We start from the raw sequence: 19489 nt of genomic DNA on the forward strand, positions 1-19489 counted from the left end.
TGAATTCTCTCTCAGCAGCTCCTTGTCCATTCAGCCTCTTCCCTGACAGAACTACAGCCTCCCCTTTCTTCAGGCTCTGCTACTTATGAAAAGAGAGGAGGGAAGAGACCTGCATAGTGCAGGTGACCTGCTGCGTGCTGGAATAACAGGAGTCCATGACCACAACAGACAGCTAAAACTGAGAACAATCCATGTCCTGAAGTTTCCATGCCTGAAAGCTTCCGAGTCAATATTTGAATATGATACCAAAGTTCCAGCTGTTGACAGCCAATTCAAATAAAAGACCATGTTCAACTTTCTAATGTCTTGCAGTGAAAAATTTGACCAGCTGTCCTCAAAAGTATGTGATAAATATATAAAAGTCTATGAAAATGCAACATAACCCGTGTTTAGTTCTCATACATGTTCTTACCTCCATTTGACTCATATGATTTTACCAGATAAAACAGTGACTGGTTAACTGTCTGTCACAATATCAGGGTTACTGTTAATTGGTATTTCTAATGCTCTGAAATAGAGTGCTGAGAGATCTACTGTTTGCTATCAGCCTAAATAATAGTTAGATGATCAGTTATGTCCCTAATTTAATCAGCCTGCTTGCTAAAGGCTTCTAGGGATTAGAAGTATGTTTTAGACAAAAAAAAAAAAAAAATAATTAAAACACCTGAATATATGTGTCCAGCTATATTTTACATTAAACAAAGTGCAATTATTTGTCCCATTCCTCCAAAGGGTCTATGGATATAAAGATGTAATTTATTGGACAGATTAATGGACAGATTATATTATTGGGCAGATTTAATTTGTTTGACTACAAGCAGATAAAACATCAAGGCAGAGAAGAATAAAATGGACAGATATAAAAGCATCTAGGCTAGGATTAATCAGTTGTTCAGAATGCTTTTGAGACACTCCATCACATTGGACAATTAATTCAAATCATAAAAGCTATGCTATCATTATGATGAGAGCTGAGCAGATTATTGACAACAAATTTTGTAATTAATTAATTTACTCTTTTTGGATCAACAATTGCTTGTGGAAAGATTGTTGACATCACCTGCTTGATTTTGCTCAGAGGTGGGTTTTTGCCCTTCTTTCCCCCGCTTTCCTACTACGATTGTACTGAGAGGAAAAGACAATGAATATGTTACAGCCAAGATTTGAAGTTAGACCTGTATTATTAGCTGCAGTTTTTCATATACACAATCTGAGTTCAATTGTTTTGATTTTAGTTTTCCTTGTGAAAAGACTTCTGACTAGGGAGGCAAAAGAACAGAAAGTGTACCTTAAATTGTTAGTATCTGCCTGAACCACAAGGATTTTGTGTCACATGTCATTTCTAAAACGAGTAAGTTAATATAGGATTTTTTATGGCTGGGTTTCAGGCTTCAGACTTAATTTCTCTTTGCTGCCCGCACGATATACTTGTGAAGGGGAAGTCATAGCTCTGCTTTTCTAATAGCCCCATTTGAGGCTTCCACACTAGGGTGGTGTGGAAGGAGGATCTCCTCGCGTGGAAAATAGTATATACAGTTTATGACAACTGTGGTGTATTTGATTGTACAACTTAAAAAATTATTTTCAGCTTAAGTGGAAGCCATGCAGATTTTCTTGGTAACCACAGAAGGAATAAACAACATGGAAGAAAAAGGGTTTTGAAATTTGAACCAGTTAGAATATATCATATGGTATTCATTCTCCTATACTTGAAAAATTAAGTAAGAAACTGAAGACAAAAGTGGTTTTAAAAAGGTATTATTTTCACTCAGAAGGACAGTGCTGCTCCTTTGCTTTTTTCCCCCAGATATCTTGCTAATAGAAAATTAACACATCTTTTCTGTCTCTTCTCATTTCAAGTTTTAATCAGCATTCTGCAACCTTGTTTGATTTCTTCTGGACCTGCTACTTGTTACAGAGTGTTTCACTTTCTACCCTGTCTCAGAAAGTGTGTATACTCTTCTTTTGAATGTGTCTAATGTCATTTCAAGCATGTTTGCATTTTGGTCTGCTTCCTTTCAGCATATTTGCAATGTGCTCTCATTTTCTATGTTGGCTTTTAAATATGTTTGTCAAACTAATTATGTGATAGACCTTTATTTTTCCTCTTAATTATTGTAATTTCTTTGTGTGTGTGTGCACATGTGTGTATGAAATGGTGTTTTAAAACAGCTTAGTATCTGTTCATTTACAAACACTGGAGCCAGATTCCATGTGCAATATGAGAGAATCTGCAAGAGAGAAAGAAATACAGCTAAACAAGTGGGGATAAATGAATGTGAAAGATTTCTTGAGCTTCAGTATTTTGAGCCTGGAAATGAATTGCAGCTCTGTGCATGCATACATCTGGGGGCAGGTTTTCTTCTTTAGCCTAGCTCATTCTATTGCTAAGGGCAAGCTAGTGGAAAAGAAATAAAATTACAAATATTTGTTGTCAAGATTGCAGCAAAGGAAGACAGAAAGAGAACAACTGCAGAGAAGGAGCCAGGAAGGAGATGGATATGTATAGATGTGTGTATTTTACAGCTGATACAGATATCTAAGGGCCATATTAAGAAAAATAATCACAAATTAGAAACCTAGTGGGGAACGAAGTTTGGCAAGTATTACGAAACTAAGAACCTACTCCTTTAATTTATATTCAACTGAAAAAGAAGAGGAAGAATTTCACCAAGCCAACTTTTTTATCTCCCCAGAAGATTACTATGCTGTTTTATCTGGGATTGTGATAGAAGTTACGTTTTATATTCTCTTTATATTTTGGGAGGGAGCTGACACCTTGTTATTTACATGCATTATGTGGTTATGTTTCATTACACAGTATAATAATATGACACAGCTAAATGACAAAGTCCCTGGTGAACATTTTAAGCGGTACACATCCCAGGACTGCAGTAAACATGCTAAATTACAAATTCATGGACTGGTGAATATGGCCATTCAGCGATATAGAAATGGTTCATCTTAATAGACAGTACGTTCTGCTGAAAGGGCATGGGCAATAGGACGATGTTTTATTTATTTATTTACTTAGGGCTGAGGACAGAAGCCCTCAAGGAAAGAGTATACAAATTTTTTTGAAGAACAAGGCAGAGGAAAGTTGTAAAGAATTATCCAGAGTGGGAAAAATCCTACAGACTTTAGTGATGTTTCACCAGTACTTTCTACAGTTACTGAAGAAAGGGCAATGGTACTCACAGGTTAACTGCAAATTAAAGGCAGGGCTTAGTGATGAAATACTGAGATTTTGTTAGTAACTGATTACTCAAAGAGCTCAGTCAATTAAAAATAACAGCCCCAGGAGGCTACACATGAGCTTTGAACTTGATCCCTCTGCCTCCACCTATTATCCAACCTGTCATCTTCCCAAGCCTGTAATGTCTACATGATGTCACACCATTTTTGTCTTCTGCATATGTCACTTTCATTCCTGACTTTTGCTGAAAACTAAAAAATTCTGTGGCTGTTGAAACAATGAGATAAACCAAAAAGCATTATGTACCTTTTTTCCTTTTATATGAAACAGGAGGAGGCTAAAGGAACAGAGGGGGAAAAGTTGTCAGCTAGAGAAGAAAACAAGAACAGCAAATAATTCCCAAGCCTTTTATTTAAAATACACTTTGTTTTAAGGCTTCTAATTACTCTCTGTGTGAAGCTACTACTAATTCTAGATGATTATTCTATAAAAAGAAGATTTAACATCCACCTTTCCCGAACAGTGGGTTTTGTTTTTCTATACAAACTGCATTTTTTGAATCCTCTACTAAGTACTGAATGTATCCTCACTGGTCATCCTCACTAGTGATCTGGTGGTTCCACACTCTGTAAGAAGTTCAAGCTGGTGAGCCCCTTGCAGCTACAGTGATCCCAACCTATACATGCACATTCTCGGGCTAATGGATTCATGGCTTATGGTTAAATAAAGGGAGTACACATTATTCTAGGATGTCACAGTGAAGGTAACAGAGTGCAGGCTGTTGAAAACAATGAAGTAAAAGTGATAAGAAGGCTTCCTTCAGAAAAATTAATCAAGAAAGGTTTTGTTTTACATTACTTCATTGGGTTTTATCAAGAAAGAAGACTGCAGAGCTGCAAACCTGTGTAGACAAAAATAATTTAATTACTGTCGGTTAACTGAGAGCTGGCTCAGGACACAAAATAAGAAGTTATGAAAACACCATAGTAACAGGAGGGTATATGCAGGAAAGGACAATGTATCTTTAAGATCAGGGAAGTTATATTCTGCATGCAGAGTGGCTTACCAGAGCAGGATTGGTCTGCATGGCAGCATATGATAGAGAAGGTAAAAACTTTGTTTTAAAGAAATGGATGAAAACATCCAAACCAGTGTGAAAAGACACAGGTCAGGAAATGTTTGTATGCATAACAGATTCTTTTAAAGAGGCATATCATTAATCATGAAGATTTGAATTATCCTGGCATAGTCTAGAGTAAAAATTGTGAAATGGCTAAGGAAAGTTATTTCTGGAGGTAAAATGGAGCTATTTTCTTTTAAATCTGCTGAGCAATCAGGAAGGGCAGACATGTCTTTGGAGGTATCCCCAAGAAAATAAATATATGTGATAAATGAGATAAAAGATGGTGAAGATTTTATTCTGGTGATTGTAGAGCAACAGCATCAAATTGTAGGCACTCAAGAGAATATTTATAAAGATAGAAGCACAAAAATATTGGACTTTTAAAAGGCAGAGTATGAAGTATATGAAATATATTGAGAATAGTGTGCAGAATATTAAAAAAACGTGCTAAATGCATGTTGCAGAAAGGGAAGCTACTTATGAAAAAAGGAGAAAAGATAAAACTTCTTGCATTTTTACAATTGTATAACAACATGAAACATTACCTGGGAAGATTCCCAGGTGGCATAGATAAAAATCCATTTCCTTGGTCCGTTTACACCAGCTGGAGGTGGTACTGTGGTTAAGGCAAAATTAAGGTAAGAGGAAAATCAGACAAAAAGCAGATTTAAAAGTCCGATGTGTTGCACAGAGAGGATTATACAAAAAACAAAAATGATAGAAGAAAGACATTAGAATAGCTACAATGAAATATACACACCTCTAAAGCAATTTCACTAACAGAAAAAGCTTTTATATTCACGAATATACAAAACAGGTATTTTTTCTGCTTATGATTCCTACTGTTTTTATATGTAATTCCCCCACTTGTTAAAAAGCTCAGATGGTAATAAGCTACATGTAGACAATTTAAAGCAATGTCTTCATGTAAATTATATCAGACAGAAAAGGCTGCTATTAGTTTTTATGCCCTATGTGTCTGCTGACTAAAACAACAACAAAAAGCTGGTTGAAGTGAATGAAGTGAATCTTAGAGTTCACAAATAAAACAAGAACAGTAGGGAGTCTTTAAGCTATTTAAAGAATTTCATGGACTTTAAAAGCCATTCTCTGTGAATCACGCTGTCTTTACAAACACTCTGAAATTATTTTTTTAGAGGTTGACAAGTTGAAAAATTCCATTATAAAACTAGTGCATTAATGTTTCTGTGATATTTTGTAGAAAAGCTGAGAAAAGATTTCCATATGTGAATAGACTACAGCTTAGCACAGACCTATATACAAACCAACAGAGTGAGTCCCTTAGTGTAGTGTAGAACTCTATGCTACGAGAAAACTGCTGAGAATGTGGGGAAAACCAAGAGCAACAACTGAACATTCACTTTGAAAAGTTAGAATTAATTGTGAGGTAAAAACATCTAAAACAAGCAAAAGAAAGTTGGGGTTTAAAGTTTAAAGTACAAAGAGTCTTGAGAATATTGGAGTCAGTTCCATTGGAAACTAATAGACTTTGACATAATCTAAATGAGAAAGCTGCAAAGTTGACTGAAACACAACTGTGTCTCACAAATATTTACAGCAAAAATATTCAGGACACTGTGATATAAAATAAGAAAGTAACAATGTTCTAAAAGAGAGATTATTGGAAAAAAGGGTATTTGTTGTTACAATCAGTTCTGAAAAAAAGCATGAAATTGTCCACATCATCTCTAAAAATAAATTTTTAAATTGAAAGCTGACAGGAGGCTGAAAGTCTACACTTTTGTAACCTAGGTAAGGTCACTTTTTAAGTGATAGAAATGTCCTGATTTTTTTTTGCCAGATTGCAGTCTATTGAAGGACTCATTTCTGGGCAGGATGAGCTTATTAGTACAGCTAACAGTGAAGAAGTATGAGGAAATTTGTTAAGTAGAGGGCACACTTCAGAGAAACTGTTTTGATGGAAGGATAACATTGCTTTCTTCCTTACTTGGAGCATGGCTCATGGAGACCAAGGAGGAGAGCAGAGAGGGAGAGGAGATATCTTCTGTGGAGGACAGGAAAGTCTACTGAACAGACTTTCTGGTCACTGAGAAGCAGTGAGTTTCTGTCCAGGTTTTGAACAGGGTGAGACTACATGTCATGTACTGCCTTCTTTTCCTCTGTCCCCATTATGTTATCTCATAATTTTATTCTCTTCATAAATTGTCCCATGAGCACACTAACTATAAGCTGTACTAGATAAATAGGTGAAACGTTCAAAAATGCAATGAATCAGGAGTCTAAAAAATCCCTTTGGGAAATGGAACTAGAGTCTGAAATGCCAAAATATATTCCCCATCAGCACTGGAAATCTTAACATACTTGTGTGGTTGCTGCCTACTTGTACAAGCAACATATTCTGCCTCTAGACAGGGCAGGGAGTAGGTATCCGTGCGTGCTGAAACCTCTGTCCCACATCACCTGAGCAGAGAGCTTTGGTTGGAGCGCATCCCAGCTCACTCAGTTTCCTTTCTGAAGCAATAAAACCACAGCTAAAGTGAAAAGCAGCTGGTGCCTGCCTGGGGTCTTGCACCCTACCAGGGACAGATGGGGTCGGGATCTACAGCCTGGCACCTATGGTACAGACATGAGTTCCTGCTTGCCCTGGGAAGACTGAGTGTTTCCATTTTTGGATTTAAATAATTTACATTTAGGCTTTCTAGTTTTTTATTTATGCAATGTTCTTGCCTATCAAAACAGATATAAAAAAGTCTTTCAAGAGAGCAGATGAGTAAGAATCTTTTTATTGGGTGCAGGTGCCCAGGAGCTGGCAGTGGGGGGCTGCAGGGTGGCCCCTGTGAGGAGAGGCCTGGGCTGCCCCAAGCCAGACACAGCTGCTTCCAGCAGGCTCCTGTGGGTGCAGAGCAGTGCATAGCTCAGCCCCCCAATAAAAATGGTGACACCTCTGGGAAAAAGTACTTAAGAAAGGGCAAACAATGCCACTGAGGCAGAGGAGAAGGGAGAAGACCAATGAGAAACAGCAGCGTGAACACAAAGGTCAGGGAAGAAGGAGGAGGGCCAGGTGCTCCACGTGCCACAGCAGATATCCACCCTGCAGACCATGTACAGGACCATGTCGGAAAAGGCAGATATTTCCTGAAGGAACTGCAGCCTATGGAGAGGCCATGCTGGAGCAGAGGGAAAGTGTGAGAAGGAAGGAGCAGCAGAGAGAGCAGCAACCATCATGTACTGACCGCAACATCTCCCACCCCGCATCCTCCCTGTGCTGCTGGGGGCAGGGGAAGGATACAGGAGTGAAATAGTGCCCTTGAGCCTGGGAGAGGCAGGAGAGATGTTGTTTTAACATCTGTCCTTGTTTCTCACTATCTGCATCTGCTTTAATTGAAAATAAATTAAAGTTAATTTTCCTTAAGTCTGTTTTGCTTACAGTAGTAATTGGTAAGCGCTCTCCCTGTCTTTATCTTGATCCATGAGCTTTCTTGTTGTTTGATTCCCCCCATCCCCCTTTTCTTTCTCCCTTTGTCCTGCTGAGGAAAGGGAGACAGGGAGCAGATGGGTGGCAGTTGGGCTGTTAGCCAAGGCTAACCACCATGAATTTGAGAAACTTAAGGAGAAGATGAAAGCTAAAAGTCAGAATGAGACAGAAAAAGTAGCTAGTGAAATACATAAAAATTAATGATGGAATTTCACATAAAAATGCAGGGCTTTCCAGATCCACCACGCTCTACTGGGCAACTGGCGGTCATCTTACCAAGACCTGCAAATTGCCTGGGAGGAGAAGGTGAGGGAGGAGTCTCCTGCCTTTCCATCAGCAACTCCCTCCTACTCTCCAGGATGAGGCAAGGTGGAGGGAACAGGCCTTGCTTCTCTTCCCTGGATACTTTCCAAGTGTGATGATCACTTTTTACTTCTGTTCAACACCTTAATATGGCAAATGCTCTGTAAATGTGCTGTGACCGGCAGCAGAGAATTATATAAACATTCAAATATAGGTGGAATCATTCCTATCTTACATAAATCACCTTTATTCTCCATTTTTAGTCTCTGATAATGTTTCACATGAAAGTTTCCAGTTCATAAAAACCCAAAAAGAGTAAAAAGTAAGACCCTGAAAATTTCCACTCATCATAAACTGTCACAAAAAAAAAATATAATGCAGTGACAAAGCTAGAAAGGTCTACAAAAGAAATGTTTTAATTCCTATATGCTAAAAGTCCAGATAGAAATGAACAAATAGGGGATCCACAAAGATTTGTGATCAGGTAACATCATAAGTTTAATAAAAAGGATTTTTGAAAATTTTACTTTATAGTCCAGCAATATTTTTCAGTATCCAGTGTCATAATTGAGTGTCATAGAAAAGAGCCTGCATTAGCCTAGCCTATAGAATGGCGTGTGATGGCAGAGAGCTGGTATATGCTATATACAGAGAAAAAAGCCTCAGGCACAGAGCAAAGTTTTATAAAGAGAAAGCTGGGCATACACAGAAGCACACACATACAATACAATATTCCTATATCCGTGTTTACTTTCAAGAGGTATTTTCTGAAAAATAAATTACAGCAGTAGGTGAAAAGCCTACAAGGGAATCAGATAGATGAACAGGGCTGCAGAATTCTGTCTCCTGTACACAGGAAAAGTATTCATCATAGTTACTGTCACTGTTGACTGTTATAAGGAATCAAGAGCAAATGCAACTGTTGGGCTTAAAAGAGAGTAATAACAAGTGTCTTAGTGGCACTGCAGCTTGTAAGCTGCTGTGAGGTTAGGTTGCTGGACAGAAAAAGAGCTCGCATATCATCAATAAATCACTGAGCTTAAGCAGATATACAGTTCCTTGGCTTTTCAGCCAATCAGGAAATCAACCTGAATTTTCAGTAGTACAAAGGAGTAATATTGCACAGGGACAGTCACAGAATCCCAAGTTTCTACAAGACAGATTGATAGAGTATCTTTAACTTTAAAGTCCCAGTTTGTACTTAAAATAAGGAACTCATCAGCTGCCTTTAAGTATCAGTTCCACTGCAAATGTTATCTATGTTAAATGCCTTTTACATATTTTGGATTTTAAAAGATGATACAGTCATTAAGTTACCTTTTTCTGGAATGCCACTGAATATGGTGGGAGAGGAGACTAGGAAGTGGAGCAGGTTGTACATTTGTTTTGGTCTTTCTTACAGGCCCTCAGCAAATAGGGACAAAAATAATTAGAAGGGTACAAACTCAAAAGATATGTAGAATCTGGGATGCAAAAGGCCCTTTCAGCATGTGTCCCAAGTTTTAATTTAACAGAGAAGAATTTTAAACAAGCAGATTGCCATGGTTTAACCCCAGCCAGCAACTAAGCCCCACACGGCTGCTCACTCACTCCCTGCCTCCCTGGAATGGAGAAGTGGAAGAGTAAAAGTGAGAAAACTCGTGGGTTGAGATAAAGACAGTTTAATAGGTAAAGCAAAGGCCGCGTAAGCAAGCAAACCAAAACAAGGAATTCATTCACTACTTCACATTGTTAGGCAGGTGTTCAGCCATCTCCAGCAAAGCAGGGCTCCGTCATGTCTAGTGGTTACTCGGGAAGACAAACACCATTACTCCGAACGTCCCCCACTTCCTTCTTCTTCCCCCAGCTTTATGGGCTGAGCATGATGTCATGTGGTGTGGAATATCCCTTTGGTCAGTTGGGGTCAGCTGTCCCAGCTGTGCCCCCTCCCAGCTTCTTGTGCACCCCCAGCCCACTCGCTGGTGGAGTGGGGTGAGAGGCAGAAAAGGCCTTGACTGTGCAAGCACTGCTCAGCAGTAACGAAAACATCCCTGTGTTATCAACACTGTTTTCAGCACAAAACAAGAACATAGTCCCCCCATACTAGCTACTATGAAGAAAATTAACTCTATCCCAGCCAAAACCAGGACACAGATACTTCAACTTCCCAGCAGCTACCAGTACACTATATATATTGCATTCATGTTCTAAATCAGTAGAAAATGTCAGATATAAAACATATTCCAAAAATGCCCACAAAACAGGTCAGCAAAATGCAATTCTATTCAATTCTATTTTTGAAAAGGTTGTCCATCAAATTCAGAGCTTGGAAAAATTCTGTTCTGTCCAGCTCCCTGTAAACACAGTGTCATTCAGTTCAACCCTCAGAACCTTGTCAGTTTTTGTATTTCACAATATAGTATTGTACCTCATGTGTCAAGGGCAAGAATAAATCACTGTCTAAAGTTTTAGCTCTCTGACATTCCTAGTTTTGATTGTAATAGGTATGCTGAGCTGATCTTTCTAGAATTGAAGAAATCCTTCAGTTTTAGTTTTCCTTTTTCTTTGTGCAACTAGATGATAAAATACAGGTTTCTTTACCTTTGCATGTCCTGTTTTTAGGGCTTTTTTTTTTTTTTATGCTTCATGCATAACAAGTGGCAGTAAAAGAAGATGTAGTAATTATCAGATAATATATTCCATAAAGGAAGAATACAGGGAAAACGAAACAGTTACAAATAATGAAGTGCCTTTATAGATTGTCTCCTACACAGCAGGCAGATACATTTCTAACCTACCAAGGAAATTATTCACTACTGAACAAAGCCTAGGTTTCTAAACTGGCAAAACTCTTGTTGACTTATAGGCAATGAGAATTTTGCCTGATATGGCCTGATAAGGCCTGATAAGGCCCTATCTGAACTAGCTAGGACATGAATGTTAAATAAGACTTATGGCCTGATGAGGGGTTTTTGTGCTTAAGGCTGTATTTCTAGTGTGAAATTATATATTCAGTTTTCTGCATTCAGCAGTTGTACTTCTGTAGATATATGAGCTGCACAGTAGCTGCTTCATGGGTAATATGATCCTTCTTTCACTTGTACAGAAACACATAAAGAAGCCTACATTTCATGCATGGTGCATAGTGCCCATCTCATTCCATGTGCTTCAAGAGAGTGTGTTATTTTCATGGCTTTCCTGTAAACTCTTTTTTTCCAACCTTGACACAAAATATCATTTTACTGTGGCTTGCAGTATTTGTAAAGGCCTGGGCAACTGAGTCCACATGCTATATGCCCTGAAGAGAAAAGCAGTGAAAAAATGTGCAAGGAAAAATACAGCCTACCAGCAGGAAAGTATTTTTGCTTTAAAACTGTATTTTTAACAATGTAACTCAAGGCAAAGTAAAATGAAGGTAAAGCAAACTGGAAGCATTTTGTTTTGCTTTGTTTTGTTTTGGGTTTTTTATTGATTACCACACATCTTTCCTCAATACTTATATGTTATTTTCTCATTTTCTTTCTTTTTCAAAAGTAGATATTTTGAAATATATTTATATTGATATTTTGATATTTTGATATTTTGGTCTTTTCTCCCAAATTTGATGTGTTCTCCCATGTTACTATTGATAGAACAAGAGGAAACGGCATCAAGCTGCATCAGGGGAGGTTTAGATTGGATATTAGGAAAAATTTATTTACTGAAAGAGTCCTCAGGCACAGGAACATGCTGCCCAGAGAGGTGGTATGGTCGCCATCCCTGGAGGTATTTAAAAGACATGTAGATGTGGCACTTCAGGGCATGGTGTAGGATACATGGTAGTGTTGGGTTGACGGTTGGACATGGTGATCTTAGAGGTTCCTTATCGAAACCTAATTCAAACTTTGCATCACTAATAGCCCATAAACACTCAACATTTTGTTCTTGCACCTGATGTACCATATGATGATATACCTTAGAATTCCTAGATTTACCACAAGCATTTCTAAATACTTCTAAAAACAAATGCAACATTTAATTGTATCATGTACCAACATAGTAAGGTAAAAAAGAAGATATATTTATTCTGGCAAAACAATTCTGGATGTTCTCCAGACGGTTTTTCTGTGATACAAAACAACTACAAAATTCTAAAAATGCTTTTGTTGGTTTATTTTACTTCATTTCAAGAACCTGTGTAGAGTACAGTACCCAAAGGTCCTTTTGTTATCATGTATGATTTATCCATTGCAGTTGCATCAAGATTTTCTCTGTGCAGGCAAGACATAACATGGTAGGAAGAGGCTAATGTGCTACAAGAGAGAAGTTGGAGAACTGATATTGTTCCCAAATGCCAGAAAAGAGGGACTGGTGAGGTACTCAGACTGGGAGGTACTCTAGTTCTTGAAAAAAAAAAAAAAGAGACATTCCCTTTTTAAAAAAAATTAGTAAGATGTTACAACATTCAAACAACCTCACTGCCACTTCAGAAAAGAGCACTTAAAAACAGGTTAACAGGGATTCCGATGTTAAAATATGCATCTATATATATAAAGACAGAAACATACACATATACATATACACCTAAAAGAATATCATGTCTATGTATTCTATTCAACTTCCTCAAATGCCAGGCTTTGTTAAAAAACAGGATAGAGTCATGGAGTTTAACCAGCACCTCTTATGATTCAGCTCTTCCAGATATAAACATGTCCCTGCAATTTGCAAGCATTTATCTCTTTCCTTATCATAACTTATTTCATGTGCAAGAACTCATTATCCTAACTTATCACATATGCAAATACGTGAACTGTGACCCATTTTTTCACTGAAGCGTTTGGGGTCACCACAGCTGAATAGCTACCTTTAATCAATAATCTACCAGGTTGTGACTGCTTAAAAAACTGATAGTGGGCCTTTTACAAAGCAACTAATTTTTCACGTTCTTCTTTTCTAGAAGGGAGAATACATAAGATCGTTAGTTGTGATCATCTTAAAACTGCATTATAAGTTTTATATTGCTTGTTATATACAAAGGACAATTCCCTCAGACTCATAACTTACCTGAAAAACAAACATTATAGTTCCAGAATTCTTTTGTATATTTGTTTCATGAGTGTATCTATTAATATATTTTCCTTGTCTGTGTTTTTCCCTTTTTTCAGGGCTAAGGATTAGTAACACATATTGAATGTATCGAACACCTTAGGCTCATCTAGTTTTAGGGATCCGGTCAAAAAATAAAACTCCTATCTCACTGACACATTAAACAACCACATGACTGCAGTGAGAAACTGAATAATTTATCATTTGCAAACAAAAATGACAAGTATTGTGCATAACAATGTGTATCATCAAAGAGAGCTCTTTTCAAATTGCCTCCTGGTTACTTACACAAGTTTAAGAGAAATGACTATGTACTGGTTGTAAATTATTAAATTTATTTAAAAAATAAATTAGCCAGAATAAACACTTACTATATCACATAGCAATTGTATAATTATCCCTCCTTCAATCATTAACTGAGAAATCTTTTGTATGGGAAAGACACTAGAGAAAAGTCTCCACAGAGAGGAGCCCATGGTTGCCTTTACTAAGTGCTCTTTCTGGACTGCATACCACCAATTTTATGTTGCAGCTGGGAGTTATATTGAATATAGCAAAATACATTTTGTCTGCAAAGAAGCTCATGAAATTTCCCATGTTAGCTGGGGTAGATTTGATGAGCACATGAATGGGAAAGCAAATCAAAGAAAATCTCTCAGGCTGAGGGTTGTAACCTAAACTTTTCTTTTTAGTCACACACATACAGACTTGCACTGACATCTCTGATATCCATACTATTCTGCTTAAGATAATGCAAATTATACGAGCACATCTTCAGATGGTGCCAGGACCCTGTGCATGTTAGCTCTAAGTGTAGTAAAAAAGAATGTTCTGAAACACTCCATGGATTAAATGGTGGCTCCAGTGAAGCCAGTATGATTCTTCAACTTTGGCTTCTGCAGAACTGAGATTTTACTGTGTCTCTTTGAATGTGGGCTATTGCCTCTGTCAGAAGGACAGGCTCTTTCTTTTTTTTTTTTTTTTTTTTTCCTTTCTTGTTGAGATTTGCCTTGAAGTAAGTACTTGTGAAAGATGCTAGCCTTATGGTCCTGGAGACTGATTTTTTTCTTTTTAGCCTCTGAGTAGTTTCAGCAAGGAAAAACTTGCTCTTACTAACACAGCAGTATGCCCCAGCCTTCATCTGCAAGGACAGCCTCTAAGAGTTCAATTTCTATACCTTTTCAGCTTTTTCCTTCCTTTCTTTCTTTCTTTTTTTTTTCTCCCCCTCCCCCCCCCCCTCCCCCCAGGATGAGTATCGCATGTTTGTACAGAAGAACACTCTAGCTCAAAGGCTAACAACTTTCTGGGAAAGGACTCCTTAGACTGCTTACCCAAATCTGATTAGATTGCTATGAGATTTATCCAATGCCTAGCACTACATAAACTGCATAGTTTTGTCATGGATTATTGATGTCTCCTGTGTTGTCTTCTGTATCCAACCAGACTAAAGGCTGCTTAATGTTTCTGAGTCCTTGTGCAACCTTAAGTAGTCATTGGTATTAAAAGAAGGGGAAAGAGGACAATCTTTTTTCCTTTTCACACCTGTGTATACTTCATGATGGTTATATTCAGGCTTCAGTGCTCTCTAACTTGGATATATTAATTAACACAGGAGCCCTCCCTACCAAGTTTGCATCAAATGGTGGCCAACATTCACATTACAAACTCAGGTCCTTTGCTGCTGCCTCAAGGCTTGTCCTCAATATAATGTTGATTTAAATTATAAAACTTCAATCACTTTCTCCATAACATAGAGAAATATGACTTCCATATACCTCTTAGTATATACTTCGTGACAATATGACCTCTATATACTTCTTAGTTCCTCTTAACCGCCATCAATATACAAATTCCCTATACTCAAGTACAGTTGTAATATAATACAAAAAACATAGGCTAAGATTTGAATGGCTGTAATTCATTAGCTGACAACATGACAATTTTATGGTACAGATGCAACCCAGCATTCAAGTATTACCATTCTGCCTACTGACAACACGTAAGGAGAAATCTCATGGGGAGCTCTGTCCTGGTACTTATTTTTCACACTGAAAATATGCAAAAAAAGCTATATTTATAGACATTATTCCATGATGTGACAGTTCCTACTTCAGTATGAAGGGACATATCCCCTGCAGGAAATATTTCTTTTTCTCCCTCAAACATTATTTCATGCTTGAAAGATCCTTGCAAACTCTTAGTCCATTTATGTGTAGATTTCCATTGTCCTGTTTGTCACTGTCCTGACCTCTGTGGCATCTGCTGGAACAAATATTGCCAACAAGAGCCAAAGAATTATAAAACTACGTGGTACACACAATCGTATTTTTTACTTGATCAATTCAGGGAACTTGACATGGTCAGCAGCTTAACAGTATGAAGTACAGGTGATTTTTTAAAGGTTCTCTACATTTATATGGCTTATCTAGACACCTTATTCCACTCCAACTATTTCAAAGAATTTAAAAAATGTTCAATAGAAAGAAAGCAGGACTGCAATTAAAAATGCATGAAGTTTAAGACTGGTATGTATTGACCCTTTATACAATATGGGTTGACACTGTTCTGCATCTCTACTTAGAAAATGAGTGTAATAGAATATTATTATTATCAGTCAATAGCTGTGTTATGACTGAACCAATTCACATTAGGACAAAAAGAAATAACCATCATGGCATGTGTCTATTTAGCTCTGTATTTGATCTCTGACACTGGTCACTATAGATGCTACAGGAATAAGCATTAAAATAAAGGACACGTAAGTATATTATCTCAGCCATGAGAAATTTCCAGCTTAAGGATTTCCTGTGCTAGACCTTTCATCCACTTCTATGTGGTCAACAGTCCTTGTTAAACTCTTCTATAAATCTCTCTACTTGTCTTTTGAGTCTACTGGTACTTCAGAGACTTGTAACATCTTGTGACAGTAAGTTATATAATCTTAATATCCACTGGAGATATTTTCTTAATCTTGTGTTTGTTTTGAAAATTCTGTCTAAGAATTTAGTGTAATGCTCCTAGTTTCTGCAGCATGTTAAGTAGGGAAGAATTATCTTCCATTCAGTTTCTCCATATTGTGCACAGCTTAATATGACCTCTGTTATATACTTCTCCTTTTCATTCGCTCTTTTCTAAAGCATAGAATTCTAAATACTAATTTGAAACAGTTGTCTATCCATATGTTTGCCTCATTGTTCTCCTTTCTATTTTTACCATTTCTACCATTTTATTCTTTGGGCTGGAGAAGAGGGTGTGGGGGTGGGGGGTGGGCAGAAGGAAGAAGCACAGCAAAGTTTTACTTAGTATTCAAAGCTGCATATACCACACTCTTTTTTGGTCACTGTTATTTAGGCCTACATTTATCCACAAAAAAGTATCTACATTCCTTTTGCCTCAGATTACTGCTGGACACAGAGCTGTCATTCAAGTAGGACTATTCAAAATGACTCCTAAATCTCTTAGCAATAATATCTAATTCAGCTAATTCTTTACAGGCATTCACTTTGTGCTGTTTTTCCTTATATGTGTAACTTTGTGTTTATCAGTGCTGGATTTCAGTTGACATTTTACTGCCAATGACTCAGTATCATGAGGTACTCCTGAAACTCATTGTAGTCAGTTTAATTTAAACTAAACTGAATGATTTTTTAAAAAAAAAATCCGCCAACTGTCACTTATGTTGTGCACATAGGGATCCCTGAAGGTTGCCAACCATAACTTTTCTGAATCAAGCAACTTATCATTTTTCATACTGTTAGTCTATTATTAGCCAAAAATAAAATCTTTCCTTTCTCCCCATATCGGTATAGGTCTATGAGACCCTTGATGAAGGATTTAATAACAAACTGTCAATATCCAAATGCAATATACAGGTGCACTCTCTCAACTCCATAACCTTTTTTCATACATTTTTATAGGCTCATTCAAAGAACTTTCATTGATCTGCAAGCCCACATTTCCTCCAAAGCCACATAATTGCTTCTTTATTATCTACTTTCTGTTCAGATATTCAGTTCTATTTATTATAGTTTGCAACAGATTACCCAATGTAGAAGCCAGCCTTGTTGGCCTGTGGTTTCCCCAGTTCCTCTCAGGGCCTCATTCCCTCGGTAATGCCATTGGTTAATCAAGAGAATTAGTATTTTAGCTGTTTCTTATAGCTATTCTTTAGAAACACTAGATTAATACTGGCTAATCTAGGCAAACTATTACTAAAAACTGTATTTATTTTCCTTCTGAAAATTTTTCAATGGCTCTTCAATTTGAGAACTTTTCCAACTCTCAGCCCACATGGAAAAGGTCTGCTATGGGAATCTCCTTGACTACTTCTGTAGAGAATAATGAAGAAAAATAATTATTTAGTTTTCCCGATATGGCCTTATTTTCTCTAGGAGAACCTTTATCACTTTGACCAGCTATTAGTCTTGGCTTCTTGGCAGACTTTCTGCTTCTGATGTGCTTGAAAAAGTCTTTTATTTTTTAGTATTTTCTTTCCCTGTATTCTTGTATTCCATACTATCTTTATTATGTTTCTTAAATTTTAAATTGCAGCTGTTTAAGATCATTACTGTTTTCCTCATCAGACTTGACTTCCTCTTTTCTTTGTTTTAAGGATATATAGATATTTGTAATAGCTCTTTTATTTTGCTGTTTAACAATACTGGCTTTTTCTGGTCATGCTAAAGTCTGTAATTATAGGTGGCATAAATATCCTCTGTCTTTCAAAATTGGGGTCTTTAAACCATCTCCACACTCTTCCAGATTTAGGCAAGGCATTTCATTTTATATGGATCCACTATTACTGGTTGAGACAAATCTTAGCTTCATTTGACTTTAGGTTTTGATAATGATACCATTTCTGTATTGGCCCAGTTTACTCTATCATTCGTTACACCTTCTATTTTCTTGCAGTAAACCAATCTGCCTTCTGCCAGAGCCCTAAGATACTTGGCATGCCAAGATACGCCCCCAAAATAAAAAACTCTTTTTCTTTGTCCAAGTTACTCAGCTCCAGGCAAGTTTTGTCTCCCTTTCCTACACCATTTTTTTCAACCGCATAGTGATATCTGGCCTGGATTTGCAATTATTGCAGAGTATGTGACTAAGGAGGTCTTAGTCATTTCACTTAATAGCTTGTTTCCAGTATCTTTTTATATCATATGCATAATGCTATTTTGGCTAAGGCCAGTGCATCATTTTTATGCTTGTCAGATAAGTTGTGACACTGTCCTCACTGAAATTACCTGTTCCACTTTCTACTATATACAGTAATCAATGTACTTTGCTGAATATCTCCCCCTTCATATCTGCTACCCTACTCACCACCACAAGAAGGTTTTTGGTCATGACACGGTGGAAGGGTCTTTTCTAAAACATCGCTCTCCAGTCCTTGGCTTCCCTGCCCACCACCTCCATAGTGTAAATTATCTATATATTCATGTCATTCAGTCATGAAATCATATACTACCCATGAAAGGGATGACTTGTACAATTTTGTTGTTCACACAGAGGAAAATGTATAATAGGCTTTGTATGTCAACATGAAAGGGGTGGCTATGAAGTGAAGGTTGAATTTCAGATGTGGCTGAAGGCTTGGATTTTGGATGCCATAGTCCGTCCTCTTATACAAAAGCGGTTGCATATGAGAAAAATTTTAATAACCCATCAGTAATAAATCTCTCCTTTCACTGCAATAGCAAAAAAGGGTAGGAACAGAAAACTCCTCATTTAAAATTCAAATCCTGATCGACCTCAGATGTCTTTAGTTTTTTCTAGCCCACCTTGGTAAAAGATGTCAAAGAATCAGGGATGGTAGAGTCTAAAACTATGAAAATCTTTGTAATAAAGATTGCTGATCAACTGGGGCTTTACTCTTGTTCAAAGAGAATTTGCATTTACTTGCCTTTAAAAGGCCAAATACTCATTTCACAATTGAGTTATCCATAAAACTCGCTCTCTCTGCTGCAGTTGTAATGAATTCTACCCTGCTACCAAGCCAAAGCAAGCTAACAATTGCCAAAAGACTGGGACACCACCAATAAAGCTTTCCTCTAAGGTGTACAGCTGGGCCCATCTCCTGTCTGAAATATGTTTTAGCTGGAAGTCCTGGAAGAAGTCAGTATTCTGAGCAAAAAAAATCAGAAACCTCTTGATGCCATCATTAATCAGGCCTGTTGTTAAAATCTCTAAACATTTTTTAAAGTGATTGAGGGCAATGAAATTTTAAATGCAATATCCCAACACTCCGCTAATGCATTCTTGGACACCTATTGGGCCACATGAACAAGAGTTTTTTAAAGAACCATCTAAAAATTACTATGCAGCAAGTCTGTTCTCCCTGTGCTTG

This window comes from Phalacrocorax carbo, chromosome 2 (genome assembly GCF_963921805.1).
Source record: "Phalacrocorax carbo chromosome 2, bPhaCar2.1, whole genome shotgun sequence".
Classification (NCBI taxonomy): domain Eukaryota; kingdom Metazoa; phylum Chordata; class Aves; order Suliformes; family Phalacrocoracidae; genus Phalacrocorax; species Phalacrocorax carbo.